The sequence below is a fragment of the Lagopus leucura genome, unplaced genomic scaffold, assembly GCF_019238085.1.
Source record: "Lagopus leucura isolate 7727_CA_CO unplaced genomic scaffold, USGS_WTPT01 Super-Scaffold_100015, whole genome shotgun sequence".
Taxonomy (NCBI): Eukaryota; Metazoa; Chordata; class Aves; order Galliformes; family Phasianidae; genus Lagopus; species Lagopus leucura.
This window is the reverse complement of record NW_024962269.1, coordinates 11,793,354-11,812,963: the sequence shown is the minus strand read 5'-3', so window position 1 is coordinate 11,812,963 and position 19,610 is coordinate 11,793,354. Positions and strand designations below refer to the sequence as shown.

The following is a 19,610-nucleotide window of genomic DNA, read 5'->3' as shown; positions in this document are numbered from 1 at the left end:
GGCGCCTTTGCGTTTTTCTGCCGATAACGCGCGGCTTGTGGGATGAGAACAGCGTTGTAAATAAAGGTGGTTGAGAACTAATCACACCTGTCTATGTTGCTATTGATTCACGTTTTGGTAACAACAGTTCTTCGCGCTCCATCAGTATTTAGCGCGCCGGCCTTGCCTTTACTCTGGAAATCTCAGGAGACTTCGGGCAGACAGAAATCACCGAGCAGAAACCGCTTCACAGCACCAGGGTGCGTCCCTGGCAGCCCCAGCGAGCATCCTAACACTGGGCTTGGCACTGAGAGAAAAAGGGCTGTGGTGCCTCTTGCCTTCTGCACACAACACGTATGGAAATGGACATTGGGAGGAAGGAGAACAGGTCTGGGCCAAAGAACGGCCAAAACTGCACCGAAGGGTCTTTGCCCTGCAGGCCTGATGTCTGTTAGTGCCGCACCATCCACAGGGAGCAGAGGGTCAGGTAAGGGCAGCCTGGCACAGCATCCCCAGTGCCCGGCGCGATGCTTTGGACCAGAAAGTTGCTGAGGACCAGGAAGGAGTTGTTGAGGTCCACGCACCGGTGAGCTGGAGAGGGGCGCAGCGATTTTGTAATGCAGCAGATAGGAGAAGCACAGATGTGGTGTGAGAGTGAGAGTGAGAGAGAGAGAGAGAGAGAGAGAGAGAGAAATAGAGAGAGAGAGATACTAATTGCTTACATATTTAAAACAGCATCTTTCGGCTGAATGGGAGGCTCCATTAAGCAAAGCAGAGCTATTAACTGGGGCCACTTGGAAAGCTGCCATCCTCTGTGTTGTGCACGGCTTTTTGCATCGACACAAAAGTACACTGCTGAGGGCAGGAGGGACTGCTGGCTGCATCCTGGGGTTCCTAGCAGGGATGCTGAGGTGCTCTGTGTGTCACAGCGATGTCTGATGGGGGTCTGTGCACGCACTCCATGGAGCACTTCTCCCTGTGTGGGGATTAAATGGTGGATGGAGCTCATCAGAGCCAATGTCCTGTCCTAGGGATTTCTGCAACTCCTGTTGTAGGAAGAGGAGATGACCAAATCAGCCTTACGGTTATAGGTAAAAAAATACAACACAGGTGAGTGTGGTACAATTACACTGTATTGTATGGAAAATTTACAGTCTAGTATACAGCTTTTGTAATAGAACATATTCAGACCCCTGGAGAGAAAGTGATTTTAGACAATTTAAGTAGCCCCATAATTTACCTTCTGCATACATCTGAGGAAACGCTCATTTTTCTTCTGCTTTATTCTTTCCGGGCTCCTTTTGCTCACCATATTTGGAGCCCCACAGCATGCTGAGCAGGGGTGACCTTGCAGGTGCCACTGGGGCCTCCTGAGATGTAGGATCCCTGCATCTCAGGGAGCACTGCAGCTGGTTCCCGCTGCTCACAAATCCTCGAGAATGCAGATGGAGATATCTGCTCCTGCATCTCTTTCAGCTTCGTCCCAGGTGGTGGCTCAGCTTCTTTTGTCTGATCTTTCTGTTTCGGTGGCGACGTGCAAGAATGGAAAGCTCAAAGGATGCTGAGCAAAAAGTGGGGATTGTTCACGGTGTGATGGGATGGAAGCTTTTTTAGGGGAAAGGATGCCTGGTTTGCTGAGATGTTGAGGAGTAACTGGTGTTAAAAGACATGCTGGGATTTGACTCTGCTTCTGCATAAGGCAATGGCAACGCTGCTATTAGCTATCTCCCTCGCAGGGAGAGCTATGAGCTAAGCTCAATGCCTTTCACTGGGGAGCTCCATTGCTAGGGGTTTGCATAAAGAGCTGTGAGGTGCTGCTTGGAGTCATCTGTTGCTTTATTCCTATGAAAAATGTAGGTCAGAGAGAAAGGTCATCTTTCAGCTGGTTGGGCTTTAAAGGCAAGGACCGGACCCTGGGCACACAGCTGGGCTTTGAGCAAGGAGGCTGCCAGCTCTGTAGGCAATGCAGGAACAGTGCAGAGTGCTGAACTGTTTTGTAATCAATTAATGAGGCTTTGTTAGCATCCCCAAGTGCAGCTCCGTACTGAAAACCTGGGGATTCTGTTGCATTGCTGAGGGCTAAATAGTGTACGATCAGGACTTGTACAATAGCAGTAGCAAGGAGTGAGCATAAAGGTACTGAGCACAGGAGCACATTTTACTCTCCGTTTGCTCCAAGTCCATCCTTTACAGCATTCTGTCCAGAACTGTCTGATGAGCAGGCAGCGCATCCCAGTTTAATGCATTGCTCTTTAAGAACTGCAAACTGCTTTGGAGTAATTTCCATAGTTCAAGTATTCACCATTGCACACATTCAATCCACTATGAAAACCTCACATGATTCAACTTAAACAGGTGCGTAAATGCTGCAGGGTTGGGTCCATGAGCATCCGGAGCCACAATTTTACATCTCATTTGTAAGATGGGTTGCAGGAAGATGAGAGCAAAGTGTAGAAAATAGACTGTTGTGATAGAGAGGTATGTTCTGAAACAGAGTAAAAGGCTATTACAGCTTCTCATTTCTAATAATTTGAGGAAATAATTTTGCATCCTGAACACTTGCAGTAAATACAATATAAGGTGTACTGAAAAAGAGTCTTTGCATAAGAGCAAAGGGGACTGCACAAGCACAGCATTTCATTTTGCAGCTTTGAAGGGAGAAAAGAAAAGAAATGGCACTTTTACGTTTTCTTTTGACCTTTCAGAAATAGCAGGAATATGTAACAGCCATATTCGCCAACAATAGCTGGGAGGATTGAGGGAATAAGAGTTAAACACCTGGGGACATTTACAAACAACTGACAGAGAGGGGATGAATTTAAGATGTGGATATGAAAGGCGCAGATATGCAGAGAGCGCAAAAATGATACATATTTAAAATGTTTTTAATCCATGCGAGAAGCACCATCGAGAAAGGCAGGTCGAGTGAGCAGAGGAGGGCCATGAAGGTGATCCATTGGGCCAGGCCCATGCTGTGATGAACGGTGGGACCTGGAGCGGGAAGAGGTGTCTCAAGGGACCTTTCTCCTTCCAATCCGTAAGGCTGTAAAACCTTCATCATAGCTGTCAGACAAAGTGAACAAAGTTTACAGCCCATTTTATGCAGCTAAACAGCACTTGGGTGTGATAAACAGCCATGATGGATGGGAGCCAGTATTAAGCAGGGTCGCAACATTTCATTGCCTCATTATAGGCAACAAGCTGGCCTCTGGGTGTGCTCCCTAATGAAACCTCCATACCTGAAGGCAGGCAACTGCCATGAAGCATGGTATGTCCTCTCCTCCCCAGTAGGGCCTTTAGCAGGAAGGGAGGAGCTGATGCTGTAGGCTCAACATCCTCCATCTTCCCCTTCCAGTAGAGCACCCTGGTGAAATATTGGGCGTTAGCATTCTATCATAAAGAGCACAGCCTCTTTTCATTGTCATGGAAAAACTCCAGGCTCTGTTTACCCTTGGATACATCTTTTCCAGCCAGATCCTGAGGCAGCTAGCTCCAACAATAAGCTCATTCACCTCCCTCCTGGAAGAAAAAGCAGTCTTCTGAAAGGGCTCCCAAATGCCGAACACATTCATAAGTCTTAAGCATGAATATAGTTCATTATTAATGCACAGCACTGAGACACAGCCCTAGCTGAGAGGTGGCCTGATGGTGGTGGTCAGAAAGATCCAGGACTTATCACAGAATCATAGCATCGTTTGAGTTGGAAGGGAGCCTTCAAGGCCATTTGGTCCAACTCCCCTGCACCTACAGCTGATCAGGTGCTCGGAGCCCCATCCAGCCTGACCTGGAGTGTCTGCAGGGATGGGGCATCCAACACCTCTCTGGGCAACCTATTGAAGACTTGTGTTGTCACTCCCTGCTGAACTGCCTCAACAAGCAGCCCCACTTCTCATCCTGTACGATGGAAACTGGAGCCCTGACAGTCCTTGGGTGGACACCCAAAACCCTCAGTGATTTTCTCTTCCCAGGGATTTTTGCCACTGGAAGAAGTAATCCAAGCCTATTGTGGTCTTTATGACCAAAGTGATACAGCAGCAACAAAAAAAGCTTTGGTGGTTTGTAAGAAAGTGTGAGGAAAATTAAACTGTATTAATTTCAAGCTCTATTAGGATTTTAAGAAAGTAAAATCAATAGAAAAGGATGGACTCAATAGGGAACATGACCTTATTTTCCCACTGTCTGAAGGAGAAGTGCACACAATAGAGAGACAAAAATACGCATATCTATAAAATCAGATCGGTTTCTTCAGTGTAAAAGGAGAGAAGTTAAAATGCTTTTGTAAGCCGTCATTTTTGACTGACACTTAGGAGACATGTCCGCAAGGAAAAAGAAAGGCAAATGCAAAAGCAAAAAAAAAAAAAAAAAAACAGCAAAAAAAAAAAACACCTTAAACTGAACACCATCAACAAAGAAACCCAACCCCATCCATTAGTCTGTTCTCTTTCTTTCTCTCCTGCAGTAAATGGTAAAATGGTGTGATCCGTGCAATATTTCATCAAATATGACTTACCATTGTCAGAGCAAAATGTTTGATATAAAACAAGAACGATCTTTCTTTCTTTTTGGTCAGATAAGCTGGTTTGGATTAATAAAAATGCCACCTCACAATGATATTGATAATTTGCATGTGAAAAGCCTTCTACCTGGTAATGAAAACAATTTTTCAGTTTTACCACCACTAGTCGCAGCAGATAAGGTCTGCCGTTCTCCCCCTCACAATTAACCACACGCACACACAAAAAAATGGGAAAGGTAGAAAATGTGTGACAACTGCAAACTGCCCGTTGTCTGAACCCGATGCTAAGGCAGTGAGATCTGCAAATGGATGGAGCTGGCACGCTTCTCCTCTCTTGAAACCTGTGTGCCCACTCTTCACCCATGCTCTTCCCACCCCACAGAGGAAAAATGCTCTCTGCAAGGCCATATTTTCAGTGACTCAGGATATGTGATGTGTGCTCAGTTAAACATGAAGCATTCCCCTTTCTTGCATATAACCAGCAATTATTTGAATTTAACTGCACACTCCTCTGAGATCATTCCAAATTGATAAGAATTTCTCACTTACAATGCTAGATGTAAAGCGTCTGATAAACAGATAGAGGTTTCAGATGCCAAATTCAGACCCCATCTGTTTTTGAGTTTTGTCTTTTATCTCAGTTCAAAGCTCCTAAAACGCGGCTTTTCTTTCTGCAGAACACCTTCATCAGTGCACTGCTCTCTGAATTCTCTGGCCCTTAAAGCACAGGTCAAATCTGAATCTCATTGTGGCCTGCTTCGAGTTGGCAGGTTTGATTAATTTTGTCCTGTACTTGACAGAAGCCCAATTACTTTCCACAACAGCGACACATAGGTAAATCTACCTGGTTTGGATAAACAATTCTGCATGGGAAACGAAAAAATAAACTGCATATGGGCACAGAGCAGATTTCCAGGGAAGTCTTGTAAGATTAATTAGGGATAACAGGCTCTGTTCTCACCCGTGAGATGTCCAAGTGAAGTCCTGCCCAGAGAGGTTGTGGATGCCCCGTCCTTGGAGGTGTTCAAGGCCAGGTTGGATGGGGCCCTGGGCAGCCTGGTTTAGCATTAAACGTGGAGGTTGGTGGCCCTGCATGTGGCAGGGGGGTTGGAGATTCATGATCCTTGAGGTCCCTTCCAACCCTGGCCATTCTGTGATTCTGTGAAGACAAAGGCTGGAGAAAGTGACTCAAAAATAGGTGAAGAAGGAAGCAGATATATTGACAAACTTCTTTTGGGGCCATCCAAATAAAGGCAGCACTACTGACCTCTCAGAAGTGCATCACAGCAGTGAAGAGCAACCTGGGAAGAACTGGTTTAGTAACTTAGTGGTAATAATGGTGACAGGAGGGCAGTTGGACTCAGTGATCTTGTTGGTCCTTTCCAAACTCGTGATTCTATGATTCTGTGATAACTACACACAGCTTTCTTGCTCTCCCCCGATCTTCTTGCAGTCTTTGGGAAAATTCTGATCTCGAGTCATTGTTGAAACATAAAGGTTTCAATAGCAATTAAAACATGCAGAAAAAGAAAAAAAAAAAAATTCTGTGTGCACACATGGCCCTTTGCAAATGAGAACTTTTCCGCAAGGAACACATGAGATTCAGCAATATGTTCCACTTAGCAAAATGACAAAATCTTTAGGGGTATGTAAAGAGCGTAACCTTTTCTTCTCTTCACTTCTCTTTACCAAGTAAAAATTGCTGTGCAAAAGGCCTTTAATGTGAAACCTCATTTCAGCTCCAGAAAGGCACTTGATTTCTGTCTATAGAGATTGTCATTTTGCTCCCCCCATCAATAATGAATGCTTTTTTCTCCTCTTTTATACTAATATTTCTTATCCTTCATGTCCTTTGTACTGTGCTGAGCTGCTGACTGAATTGCCCAGGCTTCAGAATCAAGAAATTGCTCAAAGAGTAAAGCTAGGCAAAGGGGTTTTCCCAAAGATCTCCAGCTAGAAGACGCAGGGAGCACAGCCCTGGATCAACCCCACCTGTGCCAGCAAGAACTGAAGTTCTCCACCCAGGACTCACGTAAGAACTTGCCTTTGCGTGAACACAGCCAGATAAAAATCACCTACACTTGATCCAAAAAGCTCTTTATGCATTGCAGTCACACTCCCATTCTGAATCCTACGTAACAGTTCTTGCATCCATGACCTTGGCTGTGCAGCACCACGCACATGGAAAGGCACCTCTTTGCAAACCCCATGCATGCCCCTCAGGAAGGGAAAACTTCAGTGCAGCTTGTGCCTAAATATGGTTTTTGTTTTGATCTTAGATCCTCAGTTTCCTTTGTGGTGAAGAATACGAGGGACTGATCCATTGCTGGATTCCACCTAGAGCAGCGAGACACCATCAGGAGGGAGACTGCACATAATGCTCTTGGCAGGTTTAAGCGCTCTGTACAAACGTAGAAGGAGAGAGAGAATGAGGGAGAGAGACCAGAGGCATGTAGCAGACTTCCTGACCTAGTGATTTATTTATGGCATTCCTAGAGGGGAGGAAGCCATGCAAAGATCACGAGCCTGCACGCTGCAGTAAGTGGCATGCTGGCGTATATTTAGCAAGCAACACAAGGCACTAAATCCACAGAGGATGGGAAACGTTTCCTTTCTTTGTGAATGACTGGAGTCGGGGAATGAGAGAGTTGTATTTAGAGGAGCAAGAAGGATTTCCCTTGCTTCTTTCAATAAATAAATTAATGCTTCTGCCAAGATTTGCCTTTCTTGCTTCCCTGAAAGCCAGAGTGTTTCCTCTCCCAGCACTCACCTCCCCACGCTGTCCGTCTGTCCAACCAGGTTGTTTGCAGGACTCAGCAGGGAGGTTTGGGAGGGCTGTGTGAGAAAAGCCTCTTCTCACACCGACATCTTCGGGAGATAAATTTTCCTGCAAGCTGCTGTCTCCATAGTAGGTGAACAGTGAAAGAAGTGTTGCAGAGAATAGGCCTCTGGTACAGCTCAGAAAGATGCAGAATCTGTGTCAGCTGAAACAGCAGCAGTGTTCATCAGCCTGATGAATTCCTGCATTGGCAGATGGGAGCATTTGTAAAGAACAGTATTGCACATAAGGGAACTGCACGCAGATGAACCAAACTCCCGTAAAAGCCTTATTTTGTGAGGTGCTGCGTACCCACAGTTCCTGATAAAGAGCCCAATACTTGGCCATGGCTCAAACCACCGTAGGCAGATGTCCCCCATGTGGCTCACTTTTCTTCCAGCCCAGGACCAGTTGGCAGTGGGACCTGCAGCAGCACACTGGAGACTGCACCATGCCATGGGGACAGCGATGGGGACGTGGGGTGTTCGGAGGTACTTGCCAGGCTGCTCACATCGTGAATCATTAAGCACTAAATGAACACAAAACTCTCATTTTAGAGCCGCATAATTGGACCACATCAGAAACAAGATGCTAAGCAATAGCCTGGGAAAACCCGTTTTGTTTCCAGATTTAGCTCTAGCTTTTAGAAATTCAGAAGTGGCAGAACCCACACGGCCTGTGGGTGACACGGGGCACCAAGTCTCCCAGCTGCCTCTCCAGCTGCTCAAAGATGAGGGTCTGATGGTTTAAAGAAGGCTTGAGTACATTAGCACTGATTTGACCTGAGGAGCTGGATTTAATAGGCTTAATGCTTGGACTTGCATCCCAATCAAACTTGTCTGTTGTTCATGGTGGCAGAAAAAAAATCCCATTTATAGATGGGAATATAATGATCAATCAAGCTTTATCGCTCCTGTTTCCATTCTAGCAGCTTATAACCACATAATAAAAGCACATAATGAAAACATCATAAAAAGGCACAGTAAAAATATATTCACCATGCAAGTACTGCCATCTTAGCACATCCCAGATAGAAAAGCTGAAGAATTGTTCTTGAGACTTCTGGCGTGTCCTATTAACCTCTGTAACACTACATCACACCCACCCTTTCCACTCGAGGAGTACAGTCAATTGAAATGACAGTGGTTGTGGAAGGTGCATGTAACTGTTTGGATTCAACAAACTTAGAACACAAAAGGCCTCCAGACAAGTTTCGCCTTTGCAAATTTGGGTGAGGACAGCCTCTCCAGCCCCTTTTGCTGTAGCAAGGCTCTTACTGGAAGAGCAGTGTGAGATGGGTGCTTTGTCAACACTCTTCTTCCCTGTGGTTTAAGTGAAAGGTGCATCTTCACAGCCACTGCTCTGGTTTACCATGAAGGACACACAACCAGCTTGCACTGTCTTCCTGCCCTGGCTTTATTTCTCCTTTACCAGCACTTTTTCTTACACCTCTCTCTGATGGAGTGTGGTTTGCTATCACAGCAGATGAATCAGTGCTTGAACCTGCTCTAGCACATGGGCTGGGGAATTCTGCTCAGCAACCAAAATATTGGTCCATCCTTACTCTGCTTTCTGCTGTTTTTGTTCACTTCAGGTAGCTTTCATGGTGTTGTGTTGAGATATCTTGGAAATGGTAGCCACGCTCTTGGATTTAGTTTTTCTCCTGCTTCACAATCTGGGGAAGTTGCTTGGATCAAAACCTAGTGTAGCTGGCCACCAAATGTGCCCTCTTGCCTCCTCACATGTTCCTTATGCTCACACAGTCACTAAAGTGAGCAGATAAAACAGAAATCAATCATCAGTCCCTGTATGGACTTTGTTCCTTGCTACAATGGTGACAAAAGAAGCATCTCTCACTTTAACAACCTGCACTCAAATCCTTCTTACTTTCGAAGATTTGTGTTTGTTTTTAAAGCCCTCATTGCAGTGACACTCTGAACTTAATGACTCAGCTACAGGTTGACTTGCCTTTTTTTTCTTCTTTCTAAACCACAGATGTTAGTAGTAACATCTAGGATGTCTGCACCTGGTTGTCTTCGAGATTAAAGGCAATATTGTTCCCAGTTTTTTTCCAACTGCTTATTTTGTGTCTCTGGAAGCACTCTGTACTCATGTGGCTTTGCTTTTTTTTTTTTTTTCTTCCATTACTTGTCTCTCCTTTGTTTGCTTGACACATTCACGCAGAGAAAGGGGAGAAACATAAACTAGGCAAATGTGATTTGATCACAGAGCTGGCGGGGGGCAGGCGCAGTCAATCATGCTGCCTTGAACTCTTGTGTGCAATCAGCTGGAGCTTGGCTGCACAGAGTCTTGTGAAATTACACAACACAACGATGCTGATCCAAAGCCTGCTATCAAGTGATGCCTTCATACGGTCTTGGGAGCAGGCACAGTGTGTAAATAGCCCACCCCTTACATGCGGGAAAGCTGAAGGTTTGTTTACCAAAACTGTGGGCCGATTCAGATGCAAAACAAAACTTTCTGGCCACCTTTATCTCAGAAAACATCAAACCTGAACTCCCTAGGTTTCCCTTAGACTTATGAAAAAAACAGGTTGCAAAGCAAAACCCCTGTCAGCAAAACATTGCAGGCTGAGGCGAAGCTGACCCCATCACACCAGCCCTGAATTAGGTCCCTGGGATTTTAAGCATTCCTTTATCTACTGAAAAGGAATGTTAAAAAGTTTAATTGGCATGTAATGAGATAACTGTAACAAGTTAATTAGTTCTCAATTAAATTGCGTTTACCATACGTTCTGAATGTGTTGTTAGCAATTAACGACACCTAATGAACTTGCAGTAGTGACTGAGTTTACAATGATAAGGAAAATAATAATAGTAAAGCTCACACGTGGCTTCATAGCACATTAGAAGCAACAAATGATTTAATAACTGTGCGGTTAAATCACCACATCTCCTGCAACCGCTAGAAGGGAAACAACCAATAAATTCATTCTGGCATTTCTAACAGAGTCTGGTAGGAAACAACTGGCTTTCATGACAGGCTTTCCCAGGAAAAAGAAATCCCAAAGAGCTGCAGAATTCCAAAGGAGAATGGGAAGCGAAGTTGCACGATGAAGTCAATTATGCAGTTTAGACTTAAGAAAGCAGAGTTCAGCTCATGACAAATGGTTGAGCCTGGTGGGATCAGATGGAGTTCCTGAGGTGGAAACCCAGGTAGATGAGAGAAAAGGGTTAAATTCTTTCTCAAGATCCCTTAAGCAGTGAGTATATGGAGAGCAATTTGTCTCTGTGCTGCAAGTTAACCTCCTCTTAATGCTTTGCACCATTAGAGTGCCACACTGAATAGGCATTAGGCAGGAAAAAAACCCTACAAACTAATTTACATTTTAATGAATTTTTAATTGAACCAAAATCTGTTGTTTCTGTTTAAAGATGCAGTGTTGACTTTGTGGTCTGTGCTGCTGAGAGCCAAGTGGGATCTTAATGTGATAAAAACAATGATAACGCTAAGCTTAATTAGGTCTGAAAGCGTGCCTGGTAAAGTGGCATAGAATATGGGAATAAAAACATCCCCTTCCCACCTCAAACCCAAGCAGCTGGACGGGCTACAGCAAGACCAAAGCCAAAACCATTACTTCTCCCTTGTACCAAAATCAGCCAATATGCCAAAGAAATAACTAGTCCCATGAGCAATAGGATCACCCACAGTCAGCCCTACAAGTTTAGTTCCATCTTCTCCTGCTATTAAGATCCAGCTGTAATGATGGGCAGGGCCTGCTGGGCTTTCTCTAATCACTTTTCTTGTCGTAACAGGCTGTATAGAGATGCCAAAGCCTGGGAGCAGCTCTTTCCAATGGGCACTGGCTCTTGCTGCTTTCTCTACTTACTGTTCAGGAAAACAAATGGATTGTCAGCTTATCTGAGCCTCCTGCAGCTGAGAGACCAGAGAAATGCCCTTACCTGGGGATTTCTGCACTTGGATTTAATAAAAAATGCCCCACAGTACCTAGGTGCACTCATTTGTTCCCTCTCTCTGGGGTACCTGTAATTCTGTTCTTAAGGCATTTTGTTGTGTTTTTAACATCTTGTATCAAGTGACTCACCAAGCTGACATACATATATGTCTAACACCTCAACGAAGTAACAACAGAACAGCTGTTTTAACACCAGTTTCTTGCAGGTCCTCCATCCTTTCTCTGGCTGCATTTGCCCCTGGGAGGGTTGCTCTGCTCATAATGGCTTCTGCGTAATTAAACTGTATTATTATTAATTATTATTATATGCAATATTCTGGACCTTTATCAATTTATTAGGTTAGTACGATGAGTATAAACTGAATACACTCCTCAGCTCACAGAAGGCCTGACACTCTTATGAACCCAAACAGAAACACCGTGTTCAAAAACAAGCTATGGCAGCAACTTTCAAAACCTGTTAAAATCACCCTGCGAGCTTCATCTTCAGTGCCCTGCTGCTACCTACCAGGCCCTGCATTTTGTGGCAATTTGGTTCACTATTGCTCTGTTAGAACACTTGAATTTATATTGTGTATGAGTCACTGGCCTTCAGCGCTCAACTTTGTCCTTTACATTACACGTGGCGTTATTTTTTACTTTTAAAAGCAAGGGTGCCCCTGACCAATCTATTGTATTCACTCAGCGTGGGTGGGCAGTGATTTAGCTTCCTGTTAACATGGGCTGGAAACACATTCCTCCCTAAAGAGAGCAAATTTGACCCTAAAAACATGGTTTGGTGCAGAACAGTTGAGGCACAGACCTTCCTGTTTTCTTTAGCTGGACGTGGACAGCAACAGCTCTCCTCACCTCACTTTGGCTTAGAGAGTTGTTCCTGCCTGTCCCTTCTTGCTATGCATATATACAGCAATTCCTACTGCTGTGCGAACTCTGGCTTCTGCAGATAAGCTCTAAGCATGCGTGGATGCCACCTCATTATGCTTTCTGTGTTCTTCAAAAAGGCCCTTTCACCTGTTTCCCTCTTCACCTGCCTTGCTTTTCTCTCTCCACTCTTCCTGCTGCTGCGGGAAGCTGAACATCGCATCAATTGAGTGATGTTCTGTTTCACTCTGACAGTTGCTGAGATCTGTGGCCATCTGGAGGTCCTGTGGCACCAAGCGATGGACCAGACAGCCCATTCCCTCCCTGATGAACCCCAGCAGTGTGGCTATCAGGTCCTGATGAACAACACAGCTGGTAGAGGTCACCTCCCAGTTATCTTAGGACATTCCTGGGAGCTTTTTGTAGATGTATAGGCTGTGGCTCTGAATTAAGCTTAATCTGGGTGATACAGGCTGTCAGGCTCATCTTTCACTCTGCTGCTTTCAAAGGTGTAGTGATACTCGGTAAATCCACCCAGATGTCAGACAAAATAAATGCCAAAGAGGCGAACCACCATTATTTACTGCTGAGAGTGTTCAAGTTGGGAAGGCCCAGCAGCACTGGCGCCTGCAAACCAGCCCTCTTGGCAGAGCCAAGGGAGATGCACTGGGTGTGCAGGCACGTCTGAGATTTTCAGAGCTGACTTGGTGCTGGTGACTCTTCCACACACCTGGGAATGGGAGAGGATGGGATGAGCTGAGCAGGCTTTCCCTCAGCTTTCACACAGACTGGGCCCAGGCAGCATTTCTAGCACAGCAAAAGCTGGATCTCCATTCTCAAGCTCTACTATTCACAATTTATTTGTAAAACACAAAAAGTTCTCTTTTTTTTTTTTTAATGGGCTAAAAAAATCTGGCTAATTGTTTTTTTACCTATTTAGATAAATAGCTCACTACTGAAAAGGCGCTTCTAAAGGGAAGGGTCTCTTAGGATTTATTTCAATAGTTCTACGTAAAATCTCTCTAAATCTACACCAGAGTTCAATCAAACTCACTGATATGACACTGCAAGCTTTGCCTATGCCTTTTCACCTGCTTTTGCCTCTGTTCCACCCAGTCTGATAACGACTTCAAGCTACGAGAGCTCCATGGCTCCTCATAATGAGTCCACTTGTATCCCAAGAAGTAGGATACCTGAATGAAAAATATTGTCAAGATCCCATTTGTGAAAAACATCTTTAGTTCTCAGACAGGGACGGTTTTGTGGTGCTATTTGGGGTAATGAGGACAGTCTGAGGAATGTAGAGCACTGGTTGCAAGACAGACGCATGCAGAAGAGGCTGCAATGCTAAGTTGAGGGAGGGCAGCTTTGACCGATAACTAAACAGCTGGGGGATGCCATTTCCTTAGAAATTGAGGCCGGGGTTCACCTGCCAGGATTTTGTAGCCCAAAGGTTCTATTGAATACATGGCTACACTCCCATTTCCAAGCCTTAGGTCAATCAAGTTAATTTTGTTCCCCTGCCCTGCAGTGAGGGGAATCACAGAAAAGCAGCCTAAGTGGATTGATATAAATTGACTCAAGCAGGGATCAAAAACTCTTTGGAGATTAGGGCTGTGGTCTTCTTTGAATATAGATAGTTACTACTACAACAGAGCCCTGTCTTTGGTTAGACCTACTGCAAATTAATAAGTGTAATAAATTATATAATGGATGGAAGATCTTAAGCAAAACACTTCTGTCCAAAAAGGCAGAAGTGATTTTTCAATAGCGTACTTTTCAGGTTTTCACCAGGTTTCAGCTGCTTTTTGAATAATGAAGTAGATGAACAAATGAAATACATATGCTTAAACCATGATCCTAATTGAAACACATTATGGTCGAACAGGCCACGTTCTACCCAGGCAGAGATTAGTGCGATAAAGGAAGGAACAAGATGGAATAGTGCTTCAGAAGCGTTTAAAAGCTCTTTCCATTTGGCAGGAGTGGCTCACATTTGCAAAACATTTATTCAAGTCTTAGTTGAAAATAAATCCTTGAATCTAGCTATGCTATTGAGAGGTTGCAAAGTGGCAGTGGCCTCTTTAATCATTGTCCCATTCAAGCTCTAATCAGCACAGCGTATTCAAGGATGAGTGGTAGGAGATGAGAATTCACCTCCTCAGCAGGGTAAGGTTGCATGTGTCTCTTCTTTCTAATTAGAAGCTCTATTCAAATGTTAATCAGCAACACCATGATTAAGGAAGATTAAAGAGAACACTTGGACATTGCTTCACTGATGTGGCTAAAGAGATTTTTTCTTTCTTCGTGTCCAATAAGAGTGTTCTGATGGAAGTCAGTTTGCTTTCCAAGTCTGGTTTAATTCCCACACCTTCCCCCCTCCATGATGCTGCAGTGATGGAGGGCAGTTGTTTCTGTCCAAGACTTTCTGTCTGTTTTAAGCCTTCAGAGTCACCGGCCCATGGTTACATCACCATTCTGCCAAGATCATGTTAAGCAACTCAGCCACAGCAGTCAAGATGAGCTTGGGAAATACTTTTTATCACATCTCTTCTCTATGGGCTCCTGAACTGTCCTGCTTACATTTCCCTTTAGAGAAAGGAAGAAAGTTACTGGAAGAATGAGAAGAAATTAAGAGTCCAAGCTGTAGTCAAGGAAGAAACATTCTTATAACTCACAGACATATAACCTGGCAATCAGAAGGGGCAAAACCACTGGTGATCGTGTTAGGATGGCTTCAGGATGTTAAGATGACAGACAGAACAAAGAGGGACTACAGAACTAATGGGCACTTTTAGATCCATAATTTCTCTTCTCTCCCTTATTGAAAGGGAAAAGTTGCAACTTAACCAGAGACATCCTTCTCCAGTGTCCTCTCCAAGGTGCCTACATCACATGCTATGCCGTGCTTAGCATTGCCACGTCATCCCCAGTGCCTTCCTATGCCTCACAATTAGGGGAAACAAAAAGCTCTCTTGTCTTTCTTCTGAGAGATGAGCTCAGCTGGCATAAAACGAAACTATTTGTCTAATGGTCTCATATTTGGAAAAAATCTCTTCAAAAAGACTGTACTGGAACTGGTGAGAGCTCCAAATACACGAAGTGACTTAATTAAAGGTGACAATTTAAACAAAACATTTTAACGGATTGTGACCTCATTGAGAATTTGTATTCTACCATTACAAAAAGTTAGCAGCAGGTGAGACCGCTATACTCCAAATCTCAAATCAAATGCAACTGTATGCTCCACTCCCAAATCAAACACAACTGTAACTGAAATCTTAGCATACAAATATTACTCTGTGAACTCTGGTTCCAGGGTGTACTCCCTTCATTTGCACTTTCAAAAAACAAAAATCAAAGCAATCAGTTCATTTCTGATGGAGAATTTGGATGCTACCTCCTGCATCAATGCATAATCCTCAGCACAGGGTTCATTAAGCTGTAATGATTCATGACTGGCTCCTCCAGCTGGGACTCAGGATGGATTCAGCCCTGAGTTGCCCTCGTTATCTAGAGGCATTTAGCTCTGGGGGGCGACAACACACAGATTGCTGTGGATAATTTCGAGGCTGACTCTGCACTGAGAAGTTAAGTGTTGACTTCAGCTGAGTTTCTGATGACACAAAATGAGTGCAGACAAGCAGGGATTTGACCCCGTGCTGTATTTTATATATTATTGGTAGGGTTTTTTTTTGTTTGTTTTTTGTTCTTGTTTTTTTTTTACCCCAAGCAATGTCTTTAATTCTTCTTGATATTGTACGGAGGAAAAAAGTTGTGGCAATAATAGGCTGTGTGCTTCCAGTGCACTTCCAGAGCAGATTCGCTCCTAGAGTCAGCTAAAGGTTAGTGCAGAGTCATCAGGGACTTCTGAAAATTAGGGGTTTTCAAAGCGTACAATTCTCATCTTGAGATGCTGTTAGCAGTCAATACCCAGGTTGAATCTTCAAATATCAGTTGGGCCTTCAACATACCTTTATGTCACACTAATAGACATTCTCAGCTGCCATCACTCCAAACAGTGACTTTTTGAACTGGTGTCCTGTTCTATCTAACAGAGAGAGAATGCAATCTTGGGAGACGTATCTGTGCTGGATTTGATGTACCCAGCGTGGATAGTAATGATAGCAGAGGTCTGATGGAATAGACAGTTGTGTGAGCTATACAAATTCATGGGCTGCCAACCCATGGCAACATGCACATCACTCCACTGGCATTACTGCTGGGACCCACACAAAGTAAACTGAGTGCTGCTAAATCAACCTACTTGTGTGACACTTATATGTTAGTATATCTGCACATGAAATCAGAGAACTGGAATGGTAACCAGAGGAAGGAGAATAGAAGCAATTTAATTGCCATTCTCACAGCAGAAGAACGGGGAAATCATCGAATGAAAACTAAGTTAAAGAATTAAGCAAACAAAGATAAACACTTTAACATACACTTAGCCAAAATAATAACAATAATTAAAAAAAAAAATCTTCAAAAGCCAATAAAAAAAGATGTAAACACTGGCCCCAAAGTGCATACAATACCATTACCTAAAGATGAAAAGTCACACCAACGGAAATCTCTCTACATGAGATGTGGGTGGGCAACCCCCATGTGAGCAATGCTACCTACTGCAAACTGTCAGGATACAAGGAGCACTTGTACTCTTGGTTCCCTCAGAGTGTGCCAGCAGACCGAAAGGAGCCACTCGGCCTCCCAGCTGCCCAGGTCACCAGTGTTTTACTGCTGTCACCACAGCCATGGCCACGTGGTGCAACTCAGGGCTCTGCAGAGCTACATGAGCAGCTCAGAGCTGGCTGCATCTGAAGCCCATATGTAGAGACATTTTGTCTGCAGCAGAGGTGAGTCATGTCTTAGGGCAGCCTTGGGTCTCTCCTTCCCACACACTGGGGCACTGACATTTTGAGAACTCAGCCTCCTAAGGTAAGGGTGAAACGTTCTTGCTAACAAGCCAGCTCATCTCCATCAGGCTGAGACCAAGTGGTGCCATTCAGCTAGGAGCATCCAGCAGAGACCACTGCATCAGCACTGTCCTCAGCAGCTTAGCAGAAAGACTAGGGAAATAGGAATTCCCTGCTTTCCATTTCTCCCACCTAACAAAAGTGGGGCTATGCATCAGACCCCTTCCACACGCCTGATCATTGGGCACATTTCTCTGGCAAAAAAAATATTCCCTCAAAGCCTTCAATAAAACAAACAAATCAGAAAGCCACAAAACACTGAGGTTTTGATCAGAAAACATTACATTTCCCACATACATAGAAATATACACAAATCCTACTACTTACTAGTCCCTTTCTGCTAATAGGAGCTCCAGAAGACTTCTTCCAACCTCACTTACTTCTCAGCCTGCAAAGAAATAAAGACCTTGATTGATGATCACAGGCAGATGTGGTGAAAGCATCCCAATCAGAGGCACAACACTGCTGCCTGAGTAATGGATTTGCCACCCCCGTGGGAGGCAATGCTGAGCTTGCTGTTCTGGTGGGCAAAATCCTGCACCATCAAATGTACACAAACAGCTGAAAGCACACATTATGTGCCAAGAAAAAAAAAAACCAAACACATAAACTCAAAATCCCTCCCTAGCCTTGTCTGTCCTCCTGTTAACATCCCGGAGTCAGTGTTAGCCTGTTGCAGTCATTTGTTTTAAGGTTGTGCTTGGCTTGACAAGGAGTCTAGACAGAAGAGTGCTCCATTCATCTGACAAATGCCTATTGCTCTTCTCTGCACTGAGTGAATCTTAGAGGAGTCAGTGCCTTGAAGGCAGAGCTCAGCCCTGCAGAAAAGCCAGATGAGGACTGTAGGACAACCAAGGAAAGGTCCTGGTTGACTGTGACAGATGTCTGGAAGCAGGGAGGAAGGTGCACATCTTCCTCTGGAGGAGAGCAGAGACCTTTCAGTGAGCCATGACTACAAATCCTGTTTCCTAATTGAGAGTAGAAGGAGCAGTGGATAAGCTGCCAAGGCCAGTGTAAATGAAGAAGGATTGCTTTTTCAGGCTATAGATCAGAAGTTAGGACATTGCTTTATGCAGATCTTTGCCCTTACACATATCTCTGTGTAAAAGGAGAACTGCCCGAGTCTGGACCCCAGTGGGACCCAAGCTGGGTCTCTGATGCTTGCACAAATCAGCAGCAACAGCTGAATTTTATGAATGTATATTCCAAGATGCTGTAATTGTCACCTCCCAGCTGTTCTTTGCCACCTAAAGGCACCTAGTGCATCCTCTTTGGCACATGCAGCCATAAAGCAGTCACTGGGTGCCTACTTTCTTGTACTCACTGCAATAGCTTCAAACAGCTTCTGAGCCAACACAGACTCTTTCAGGGATCACCATGGATTCTGGACCCGTGTTTGTCATGCACATTTGAGAAACAGGAGCAGCCCACCTGATAGAACGGTCCCGCTTTGCTTCCAACCTCCTAACACTGATACAGCAGAGCTTAAAGCAGCAGTAATCAGCTATGGAGTCACAGAAAGACAGGCAGGCCCAGCTCATTTTAGATAAGGCAGCTGTGAAAAAATGACAGCATGATGGACAGCTGCACGAGAAGAACTCCCTGTGCTGTTAAGGTCTTACAAAATGAGGCAACTTCCCATCCAGTGCTCTTGGTGAACTCGAGAGCTTCAGCTGTGAGCTTTTCTCAGATGATGCCTTCCAGGTGGGCTCCTTCTCCCAGGGAACTGAAACAGCAGAAGGGGAATGAAAAGCAGTGAGGGATGTGACTATTTTGGGATAGAGAGCTCTGGAAGCAAGGACAAACATGCCAGTGAGTTTGGGTATTGTTGTAGCACCCATTCTCTGTCCACTCGCCCCAGTTCTCCATGTTATGCATACATGTCCATGCAATTGTCTTCCAACGGCCAAAAATCTGATTCCAAGGGCCAATGCTGCCAGTCCAAGGGTGCACCATGCAGGCTGGCTCCTCTTGCTGCAGAAGAAGGGCCGTTTGCCCATCCATTTTCTATGCGGGGAGATCAAAATTTTTGGCTGCAGCTCTGAAAGCTCCTCTGCCGATTAAATATTTATTATGACATGTTGCCTAGCAATGACCAGATTGCCCTGAACATGCAGGAGATAAAATATACTACAGGGTGCAGGAAGCAGGGAGAAACAGTGGAAAAATAACTCCAAACAGCCACTGATTCTGTTGGGTTTTGGGACTATTTACTAGCAAGAGATGAAAAATAGATTTTGCTCAGTAAAGTGTTGGATTGGTCTGACTAATTTCACCAGCTAGGTGAAAGGCTTACAGGGATAAAAGCAGACAGTCGGGAAAGCAGTTGGCTGTTATATAGCAAAAAGGGTTATTTTTGTCACTGCTTGGTGATGTGTGTCCGGACGCCACGGTGCTGTGGTGTTGTCTTCCCTCTTGTTGTCAATGTGCCAGAGCTAATTAAAGTGAGCTGGGCCTATCCGTGGAGTGGGATTTACTGAAACAAACTAATCAGGGAGGCAAAAATAGCCGTGAATTTCTGCC

At 44.5% G+C, this 19,610-nt stretch overlaps 1 long non-coding RNA gene across 1 annotated transcript; it reads right to left on the bottom strand.

The window, feature by feature from the left end:
- Positions 1 to 1,171: 1,171 nt before the first annotated feature.
- LOC122182610 lies at positions 1,172 to 5,538 on the bottom strand. Its single transcript, XR_006179884.1, has 4 exons — positions 5,457 to 5,538; positions 3,429 to 3,498; positions 3,219 to 3,343; positions 1,172 to 3,042 (listed from the first exon to the last, which is right to left on the bottom strand). It is a non-coding gene; the product is annotated as an uncharacterized LOC122182610 (long non-coding RNA).
- Positions 5,539 to 19,610: the final 14,072 nt, after the last annotated feature.